Raw genomic sequence first — 12,233 nt, 5'->3', positions numbered from 1 at the left:
GTCATCATCACTTGCCACCTAAACAAGGATTTCATTTTTTTTCAAAAAACCCTTAACCCTTTTCTTCTCTGTACCGTGTTTCAATTCCTCTCTCCTCCATTACTGCTGCTTCAACCACAATTGTACTGGTTCATGACATCATCAGCGATTTTCTTGTGGAAATAGGTGACTTCATCCACGCGCATTCAAATTTCGTCTTCAAAATCGTACAATTGAAGGTGAACTTACGAACCTTAGCGTTTTTGTTCCTTTTTATGTTGTGGGATGTTGGTTATTGTGGTCTTGTTGAAAATTTAGAAAGAAAAAAAACCTTGAACTTGAAGAAGATCCAGATCCAACAGGCAATTGCTTTACCCCAGCCATTGCAATTGCTGATTATTTTTGATGAACTTCGAATGGAGAGGTATGACCGTATGAGGGATCGACAATGGTGGAGAAGAGGTAGAAGAGAAATAATGGAGAGGAGTGCAGAGATGAAGCAGAAAATAACAGAGGAGAGAGGAACGAAACTTAAAATAGCAATTAAAGAAAATAAGGGGAAAAAAATAAAAAAAATTATAATTGTTATATGTCATGTAAGGGTGAATACCGCCTATAGCAGGTTAGTAACTTGTTAGGCTTAATAATAGTAGTTGGGTCATAAAGGTTGGATTATTTAGAAATATCGCATAAGTAGGCTTAATTAAAGAAAATCGGGCAAAGGTTGGATTAATAATTACAAATTTTCCTAAATTTAAAGCATTCTTGAATAAATTTAGAACATGCTTGAATAATTTCATAACATGTTTAATAATTTTAGAACATGCTTGAATTAATTTAGAACATGAGTTTGAAATTTTAGAACATGTATATATGTATATGTGTTGACTAGGTTCTCATGTTCTAAATTTAGAACATTGTTGAATAAAGTTAGAACATGCTTGAATAAATTTAGAACATGGTTGAACAAATTTAGAACATGAGCTTGAAAATTTAGAACATGATTGAATAATTTTAGAACATGCTTGAATTAATTTAGAACATGAACTTAAAATTTTGGAACATGGTTGAATAAAATTAAAAAATTCTTGAATAAATTTAGAACATGGTTGAATAAATTTAGAACATGGTTGAATAAATTTAGAACATAAGCTTGAAATTTTAGAACATTATTAAATAAATTTAGAACATGGTTGAATAAATTTAGAACAAGATTGAACAAATATAGAACATGGTTGAACAAATTTTGAACATGGTTGAACAAATTTTGAACATGTTTGAACAAATATAGAACATGGAGAGGTAAAAGTGTTCTTACCGTAAGAAGTGTTCTTACCTAAGGAGGTGTTCTTACCGGATCCCTCCCCTATATATATATATATATATATATATATATATATATATATATATATATATATATATATATATATATATATATATATATATATATATATATATATATATATATATATATATATATATATATATATATATATATATAAATGTTATTTTGAAGTGTTACACTTATTAATTTTATAATAATGAGTATCCGATTTATATTTCTTTAATCTGAAGTACCTAGTATTGTGTGATTTTGGACATTAACTATGAATGTTTATAAATAGTAGTAATAGATTGATAGAGTATGCAAAGCTCTCCGATATGAGTTGGGTTAGTGGAATAAGTTGATGTAATAAAGGACAATGTTGATTTCTAAGTGTGGTTATGGTTTCTAACGACTACTTGTATTTCTTTTGGATCCTTGAGCTGGTTTTTTACGTGTCTGAACCTTATTAAAATACTAATTACGTAAAGTGTAATCTTAGAGAGAAAAGCCCGTAAGGGTTAGGAACAAGTTACCCTTCTAGATGTTGTTCTATCCGTGCACTTTAGTGGAGACCCGATAGACTTCTATTATGTTTCTGTTATTCTGTATTAAAATTTCTGCTTAGTCTTCCTCCTAATTCTATCGGTGCGCCGTCGCGGAGACCCATAGTCAATTAGTGAAGGGTGTGCACACTAGGGATATTTTGTACTCATCTTAATTACTTGGCCATTTTCAAGGGTTACATGCGACCCTTGGCGTTCTCTTTCCCTCAATTAATTAATATTGATCTTTATGTGATAATTTAATGATGGAGTTATTAAATTGATACTTGTTCTTGTATACTGTTAGGGGGAAAATACCCTCTTGGTGACATGGTCAGATATGCCAAGTGGAACACACATGGCTGCCAGCAAGGCGTGACAGAGCATCCTTCCAACTTGCTCACAACGGCTAAGGAAGGGGCAGCGGTTACAAGCCGTTCCAAACAGCCCTAATTACCTATTTAATGTCTAATTATATGCATTTAGTACTTAAACGTTACAAATCATCATGTAAAGCCTATAAAATCAGTTTAGAGATACGAAATTCTCACTAGTAATAATACTCTCATTTCATGCTTTTGCGACTTACTCTCGTTACTCTTAATTATATTGCTCAATCGATTGTTAGCACCATCCTCAAGGCAAGTTCGGCTCTAAGTAGAATTTTCCAAAAACAATTTGGCGCCCATGGGGCTGACAATCAAAAGCAGCTCGATAATTTCATTCGAATCGCCATGGCCGGAAATGCTAGTTCATCGAACGACATCACTCGTCGGTTTGAAGCCATGGAGCAGCGCATCAACATCCTCCAAAAGGAAAACGAGGTACTGCACTCCCAAGTCCGATTCGCCGCCTCAATCGCCACCGGGTCTAGGTTCCAATACCGGCGAGACACCTCTGGGCTGAGCCGCCGCTTGGACCTCGACGTCGCCCCGGACCATCCCCTCCATGTACCTTTTGGCGAACCGGAGGCCCGATCCTCTAACAGATCCGCGAATTTGAGCCGCTGCCGAGCCAGCCTCGCTCGAATCCGAGTTGGCTGCCTCCCCCTCCAAATCAAACATTTTCTGCAGGTACATCGGCGACCGTTGCTGCTACAATGGCTGCCCAAGTCACCTCATCTCAAGTCGGCGTGACGGCATCCACCATGGTGTCGGTGTTAGGTTATGATACATATGACAATTCATAAATCATGCGGAAACAACCATTTAGCCAGGAATACATATTATTTACACATAATCATATAGCATAATTTAGATGCATACTCTTTGTTGCGTGCCTTCCCTAGCTGCGCCCGAACCGAACAAGAACAAGTCTTTAGGACTCCAAGTGTCGTCCCTCCGTAGATAGTCCACAGCACGTCCGGATCCGCCTTAAGATTGACCAACTAGAATCGCCCTTAAGGTACTAGAATTTTCGGCACTCTTAGGTAAGAAATATGACTGAATTTTTCTCTCAAAACTCACTTTGAATACTTGAATTGATCTCTTAAAATATGTGACCCTAGGCACGTATTTATAGAGTTATGGAAAGGGAATTGGAATCCTAGTAGGATACGAATTAATTAAACTTAGAATCCTACAAGAACTCTAATTAATTAATTTATCCTTTTAGGAATAGGAATTTAATCATATACTAACTCTAATAGTTTTAGGAATCATGCATGAACACAAACTCACACACACACGGCAGCCACGAGGGCCGCCCATGCGTGTGCGTGCGAGCAGCAGCCCACGCAGCGAGGCCATGGCCTTGGCGCGCGCTGGGCCTGCCTTGCGGTGGGCCTGGGCGCTGCCTTGGCTGGGCGCGCGTTTGGCTTGCTGGGCGATGGCCCGACTTCGTGCTGGGCCTTCGTCCGGCAGGCCTCGTCCGATGCTAATTCGTACGATACGCTTCCGATTAAATTCCCGGTTCCGGAATTCATTTCCGATACGAACAATATTTAATATTTCCGATTCCGGAATCAATTTCCGTTTCGAACAAATATTTAATATTTCCGTTTCCGGAATTATTTTCCGATTCCGATAATATTTCCGATTCTGACAATATTTCCGTTTCCGGCAATATTTCCGATTCTGGCAATATTTCCATTTCCGATAATATTTTCCGATACGTACCATGTTTCCGTTTCCGGCAACATCTACGACTTGGATAATATTTATATTTCCGATACGATCCATATTTCCGTTTCCGGCAATATCATCGTTTCCGGAGTATTCATTTCTTGCCTGTGACGATCTCAGCTCCCACTGAAACCAAGATCCGTCGATTCCGAATATCCATAGATGGAGTATCTAATGCCATTAAATACTTGATCCGTTTACGTACTATTTGTGTGACCCTACGGGTTCAGTCAAGAGTAAGCTGTGGATTAATATCATTAATTCCACCTGAACTGAAGCGGCCTCTAGCTAGGCATTCAGCTCACTTGATCTCACTGAATTATTAACTTGTTAATTAATACTGAACCGCATTTATTAGACTTAACATAGAATGCATACTTGGACCAAGGGCATTATTTCCTTCAGTCTCCCACTTGTCCTTAGGGACAAGTGTGCATTTCCTAATTCCTTTGTCGCTCGATGCTTGCTCTTGAACATAAGGTAAGAGTTGTCATCCTTATTATGTCCAGAGGTGTTCCTCGGTTTCAGAGTTCAACTGATCAAATAAACAGATAATCATAGCCTATGATTCATCCGAGCACGGCCATGCATTTCACAGTTTCTAGCTCTCCGAGTGGCCTTGTACAACTTTTAAGCATCTCATCCCGATTTATGGGAGGACAATCCCAATCTTGCGATCTTGAGATTAGACTTCGTTTGATAGGTGATTACCTGAGCGTTGCCTTTATAGCCTCCTTTTACGGTGCGACGGTTGGTCAACGTCAAAGCAACCAGTTCTCAAACAAGTAATCTCAAATCACTCAGGTATTGAGGATTTAGTGTCTAATAATTTAATGAAATTTACTTATGACAGACTTTCATCTCTTACAGTAAAGTTTCATAGGTCTTGTCCGATACTAGTCTTCCCAAAGTAAGTATCTATGCAAATGATTATGACATTGCCATGTCCACATAGTTCAAGAAACAGAACTACTAGTCATCTTGCATTCTAGTCGTCTAACGTTTTCTATGCGTCCAATTTTATAGAAAACTCCGACTAGGGACCATTTTCAACCTTTGACATTCAAGTTCACTTGATAGACATTTCTTAGTCACAGGACTGGTCCTGACAGTCTATCTTGAATATTTCGTCAAATTTGAAGGGACTCATCATTTAATACTAAACCAAGATGAAATGGAATATGAGAATACATTTCATATATGATAAATGTTCAACCCCATTGTTTTACAACCATGGGCCTCAAACCCATCTTTAAAACAGTTCATGGAATTCAAAGCTATGCTTGATTTCCAGTGCTACAATGTAAGTGTTTTTTCTCACTTGTTGCATAGGTTTAGTTATCATGCTTTGCCAATCTTAATATCCTTTTCATCGAATGTTCTTCGAGATATGATGATAAGATCTTTTCGAGTTTGTTTATTATGTGATCTAGTCTTTCTTACTTCGATGGTGGTTTTACTCATTTTGCAATGAAGAGCCATCAAGTTAGCAGACGTTTTTCTTGCTTCAAGAGTGGTTCTACGCATTTTTCAATGAAGAACCATCAAGCCAGCAGATAGGTGATCTACCCAAGTTCAGTGAAGAACTTTAAACAATCCTGTTTTATTGCTTCTTAGGCAATAATTACTTTTACTTCAACTGTATAGGTTGCTAGTGATGCTTTGTTTGGATTTACTTATCCAAGCAGTTCACAAATATGTGGAAGACTTTCCAGCTGTATCTTAGAACATAGAAATTAATATTTTAATTTCCCACGCAACAACTCATGGTCTCCAATCCATGTTGCCATTTCAAAACACGATGCTCTATAGCTCGTCCTTATCAATGGTTAACTCCAAAGGGTCTTGCTTGATCCTTTGCCAGTGTTTATGCGTGTAGCATCAATATTTAGCATATCTTTATTTCCTTGAGTCAAGAACTAATCTTATGTACCTTTTCAAGTACCATAAGTTTTTCTTGATCTCAATCTAGTTGATCTTCACTTAGATCAATAGAGATTGGTATATGTTCGTCATGCCCAAAGTCATACGATATGTTTTTGGCGATCCTCATATTATATCATACATGATAAATTCTTTTGCAGAATAATTCCCAATTGAATTCTATTCATGTAATTTTAGCTTGTCTAGTTTCAGCAGATACTAAATACAGCTAAGTTCTTTGACATATAATATAGGTTAAGAATCTCACTTAGATCCTTTGATGTTTTAACTTAGTAAATGCTTATACATAGTTCAAACATTCATTACTCAGATTTATTCATATGGGTCGAATATCTCCAGTGGAGACTTTCGTGTTTGATTTAGTAAATGCCATTACTTAATCCAAAACATTAATATAAGATCTTTGTAAATAGATCTTAATACCCAGTATGTACTAAGTTTCGCCTTGGTCCATCATTGATGAATAATTTCAAATCTAAGTCATTAGCATTTGAATGTTATTTTACAATAGAGAGATATGTGTGTGATACACATAGGACCACTTAAGTTTTATGTACTCCCACTAAACTTCTTATATATCTATAAGAATCATGTACATTTTATGAAACTAAAATACTTATTAGCTTCACTAAAATACAATTCCAATTCCCAATTGCTTGCTTAAATCTGTACTTAGATTTTATAAGCTAGCTTTCCTTTTCAAGCATTTATTTGGATCCACAAATCCTATGACATACCATGTACATATTTTATTCCAACATTTGATTGAGGAATACGTTTTGTCATCCAATTGCTATATGTACCAATATGCAATCATTGCTTGATTTATAGACTTGAGCATTACGATTATGCATGAGGTTTCAACACAATCCACACCGTGAATTTGCTTGTAACCTTTTAGCAACTAATCTAGCTTTGTGTGTGAACACAATTTCATGTTTGATGGTTTTTATCCTTAAAACAAACTTGCAACCAATAGGTGTGAAACTATTCTTGCAAATCAACAAAATTTCAATTTTGTCATCAAAACATTGAGTATGTTTTATGGCTTCTAACCATTTAAAACATTTGAGTCTATATATGGCCTCTAACCATTTTAGGGAATCTTGGTTTCGTCATAGCTTTCTTACAGGTCACAAACTCATTAATCTACATGATAATAGTTTGACTGCAAGTTGTAGGTTTCTTCACTATCTAATAGAAGAATCTCATAGTTTCATTGACCAGAACTCTATGTTTCTTTACTATCTAATAGAAGAATCTCATAGTTCCAGTGATTTGAACTCTATGCCTATTGGGTATAGAACATCAAACGATAGAATATCAATAGCCACTTGAAAGTCCTTTGAATATTCTGTTCTCCTTGAAGCACTTGTAAAGTCTTCTAAGAGATGTCTATTCTTTAAAGGCCACTTCTAAAGTCCTTAAAGAATACGTTCGGGTTTTCTGAAGCACTTCGAAAAGCCTCCGGATAGAATATCAATAGCCACTTGAAAGTCCTTTGAATATTCTGTTCTCCTTGAAGCACTTGTAAAGTCTTCTAAGAGATGTCTATTCTTTAAAGGCCACTTCTAAAGTCCTTAAAGAATACGTTCGGGTTTTCTGAAGCACTTCGAAAAGCCTCCGGAATCTCCGTTTATGTTTGTTGTTCGCCTCGAATACTTTCGAGGTCTATTTTCTCCCACTTGTCATTTTGGAAACGAATCTCCAAAAGGACATTATTTCGAGCAAACAAACATTATGTTCTCAAAATTCGTGGTAGAAACAATACCCTTGTGTCTCATTTGAATAAATCACAATGAAACATATATCTATACTTGGGGCCTTAGTTTGTTGAATAACAAACACTAAGCTCCCACTGAGTTTAGGAACTCTTTAAATATATTATGAAAAGATATTTTGAAATTACTTTTCAATAGCTTTGACGAATTTGGTTTAGTTTGGTGGTAGTTGAGCATTTTGTTTTAGAAATTATAGGAAAAGTCTTTATGATTCATCATTAATCGAATCAAGTACTAATTGACTTCGATTATTCCAACTAAGATATGCCATATCTTATGGACCTAGATTGTGAAATTACAACACACAATCATTGATGATCATATTTGGTCTCAAGTAATCATCAACATGATCTAACCTAGATCTTTATGATTTCTTGCCAAGTGGGATTTATACTTCTGAATCTTTGAACTAGCCAAACAGATTCAACTTATATCACATTTGAGTAAATAAACCTATATTCACTCAAATCCATGTGAAATAATAAAGTCATAAAATATTTCTTTATCTTTGAACTCCATTGTCTAGGCGTTATAACAATAGTTCATATCTTATGTTACTTTCAACAAGTAAGACTAGTTGTCTTAAAATGATCTAGAAATCAATCAACTTTCAAAAGTCCATTAAAATAGAGCTTTTGAATGTTAACTTGTTGATATGGTCTAAGCAACAATGCCAAAGATTAGTGGAACTCAAATCAAGGGGTTGATTTGAACCTAGTAAAGTTTTATTGTTAAAGAGTTGTTTGTTTTAATCAAGCATATTGACTCAACCTGTAATTGACCATTTTATTCAAATAAACAAACAAACAAACAAAAAATTGTTTTTGTTCTTCTGAATGTGAGTCTTTCTGTGTTTGAAGCAGAAATTTAGTTATGCTGATTATGGAACAAAATAGCCATTAAGTTCCAGCCTTGAAAGGACTTAAAACAAACTAGATGACCCTACAACTAATGTAGCATGCTTCATTTCCCACTTGTAGGTCATTAGCGTAGCCTAGCTTCCATTGTTTGAGTTATTACTTAAGTAAGAACCTCAAGCGGTATGTGATACCAAGGAAGTTTGATTGCTAGGTCACTTCTCTTTAAACATAAACTTATAGGTAGAAACGGAATCGTAAATTCCTTTCATTTGTTCCTCGTTTTCCTATTTCTTGTACCTTTCTTATAGTCTTAAGAATTGAATTCTTTAGTGTTGACTTTTATACTTTGTTAGACATGTCCAATGTCACCAACAAGGTTCTTTACCATTTTAATTTATGTTGAATATTTTGTTTCAACTAGATGATCTTACAAGAAGCTTCTAAAGTTCTCTAAGCATCGATCTATTCGAATGTCTAGGGACTAGACTCATTCGAGAATTAAATGGAAAAAGATTTTAGGTTGTTAACCATTGGTAAAGCTGAGCGTTTAAACTCAATGCTTTATGATCTCAAAACTACATTGTATTTTGAATTCACAAGCACCAATCGGTTTGCCATTCGACTTTGATACTCGAAAACAACCATAAAAGTCGATATAAGAAACGTACATTTTAAATTGCTCACTTTCTCTCATTTCCGTGAATCGTTCTTGGATTCACTACCAATCGAGGAAATTTACTGTTACCTTTCTAAAAGGATTTATTGCAGTGCAAGATATTTAATTATAAACAATAATTAAAACATACATTGAAGCATGCAAAGTCTAAACATTTATCATGAGTAATAACTTGAAAATTAAAGCAATCATGCAATTTCAACAAGTTATTAGCATTTTATTCGAATTATGTGTTCCGGCAGGTGTGAATAAAATGATTCCAAGACCCTAAAACCATTGAAGAATTAAGCACAGTTTGTCGACTCAATTCTAAAACATTTTAGGTAAGCAAAAGCCTTTTGCTAATAGTCTAGAAACTACTCTTGGTTGATAGGTACGTCTAAGAACTTATTAGGTAAACCAATCGATTTTGCCACGACATAAAAGGACTCCTTACTTATATCGTTGAGTTTCACCAAAACTAACATGTACTCACAATTATTTGTGTACCTTGCCCCTTTAGGACCAATAAGTAACACCTCGCTGAGCGAAAACTATTACTAGATTGATGTAAAGGATATCCAAGCAAGTGTATATTTTGGCATGGTACCTTTTAACTCAATTTTTAAGTTTGGAACTTAAGGCTCTTACTATGTTGGTTAGATTTTAAGTGAACTAAAATCCTTAATCATGCAACATAATCAAGCTTTTGATCTCATGCATTTTAAGACATATTTAAAAGCAATAAATAACTTAAAACATGCATAAGATAAATGTGATCTAGTATGGCCCGACTTCATCTTGACGCTTTGACTTCAAAGTCCGTCTTGAAAATCTCCGTGGGAGGCACCATTTTCTTCAAATAGGATAAGCTATAATTAAAACTAATTACAACTATTTGATGGTACGCAGACCATATTTGAATTGAAAAGCGACTTTGGTACTTTAGACCAATTACATTCAAATTAATGGTACGCAGACCATATTTTCTATCCTATTTGGGCCATACTAGTCACTTCATAACCTGCAAAACAGTACATATACAATATATACCATTCACCCATTCATTATCATGAATGGCCCACATAGCTGGTTAGTAAAACACATTATGCATCACGTAAACATTTGCAGCAATTAATCAAGGGCACCAATAATCTACCAATTATTCAGTCCTTATTAATTCTAATCAAGTTGTTTTAACCTTAAGGATTTGTAGACCTAATCAATAGTTTATGACTAAAAGGGCTCCCACTTAAACCAATAAATTCATATGCTTTACTAATTTTAAACATAAAAATGTATTTCAAGTCTAACCGGAAACATACAAATTTAATTAAAATTTAAAGCTCATATAAATTTATAATTGAATCCAAACATTTTAATTTAATTTCAGTCGTATTTAAATTAATTCATGATTTTAATTTTAGTAAAATATTTAGAATAAATAAAATTTATTACAATATTCAAAAATAAAATTCAAGAAAATAATTTAAATTATTAATTTTAAAATTAATTAAAATTACGCAAACTGAAAATTTCAAATTAAACAATCAAAACGATCTAATCGCTACGCAAACACCCTACGCATTGCACGCCCATGGGCCACACGCACACAGCCATCGCTGGCCATGTGCGCGCACCCCATGCGCTCGTCGCATAGCTGCTGCATCTTCCATCGCAAGCCAACGCACGATGTGGTGCTCGCTGCGCGCGCGCCAGCGCTCGATGCACGCGAGCCATCGCTCGCTGTGCGCGCTCGCCAGCGCTCGCTGCGCGCGAGCCATCGCTCGCTGTGCGCGCGAGCCATTGCTCGCTGTGCATGCGAGCCATCGTTCGATGTGCGCGCGAGCCATCGCTCGATGTGCGCGCGAGCCATCGCTCGCTGTGCGCGCGAGCAATTGCGCGCGATCAATCGCTGGGCGCAGCGCTCGTGGCACGCGAGCTTGCGCTCGCTACGCGCGAGGCTGCGCGCGCTTGCGCGAGGCAGTGCGCGTCGTGGCGCAGCTCGCTTGCTGCCCACACGCGACTGCCTTGGCTTGCCTTTCGCCCATGCCCATTTGTTCATAGCTCGTGGCCCACGACACAAGGCAGGGTTGCTGCCTTGTGCTCGTTCACCATGCCCTTGCTCATTGCATTCGTGCCGCACGGGGGACGAGCTCCCTTGCTCGTCGTCGCATGCCCGCACTATACAACACCCCTTAAGGGTAACACGAAGCGTCCATTGCTTTGTGCGTGCAAGTTATATGAACGAATCGCATAAAAAATTAAAATTTATATTTAAAATTAATGAAAAATTAATAAATAATATTAATTTCATAATTTTAGGGCGAAAAAATCGAAAATTTATTATTCAATTGATTTCCGATTGTCATGGATTCAAGTCTAGGTCATAAAAATTTAAAATTTATCATAAATTTACAATTTTTATGGTGGTTTTTGATCATAGGTTTCTAATTAGATTATAATTAATTATGAAAATCAAATTAATTCTAAATTATTCTAATTTTCAACAAATTAATCAAAATTACAAATTAGATTGCATAATTAACAAGGCTAGGCATTCAAACTTGTTAAACATATACATTAGGTCAATCAAAAATTCAAGATTTATCAACAAGAATCGCAAATATTTAATTTAACATCTTAAATTTACGAAATTTTGCATTCGAAAAACTAAAACCTTCGAAAAGTCATAGTTAGGCTTCGAATTTTAGAATTCTGGGTTCGGCCTTTTACATGCGGAATTGACACAAAATATTTTTTTTGTCAAAATTTTAGAATGCCTTTTACATGCGGAATTGACACAAAAATCACTCGATTTGGATGAGTAACGAAGAAACTGCCGAAAAACTGCGTATGTATAATTAAATAAACGCAATTTGCAATTAATTAACAATTACGAAAATTAATCACCCCTTTTAATTCTTGCAAATTTGTAATATTTAACCATGTTCATGCAATTTAGATTATGAAAATAATAAGGGGCTCGTGATACCACTGTTAGGTTATGATACATATGACA

Source organism: Spinacia oleracea, chromosome 3 (genome assembly GCF_020520425.1).
Source record: "Spinacia oleracea cultivar Varoflay chromosome 3, BTI_SOV_V1, whole genome shotgun sequence".
Lineage (NCBI taxonomy): Eukaryota > Viridiplantae > Streptophyta > Magnoliopsida > Caryophyllales > Amaranthaceae > Spinacia > Spinacia oleracea.
The sequence above is the reverse complement of the archived record's forward strand: the minus strand, read 5'-3'. Positions refer to the sequence as shown.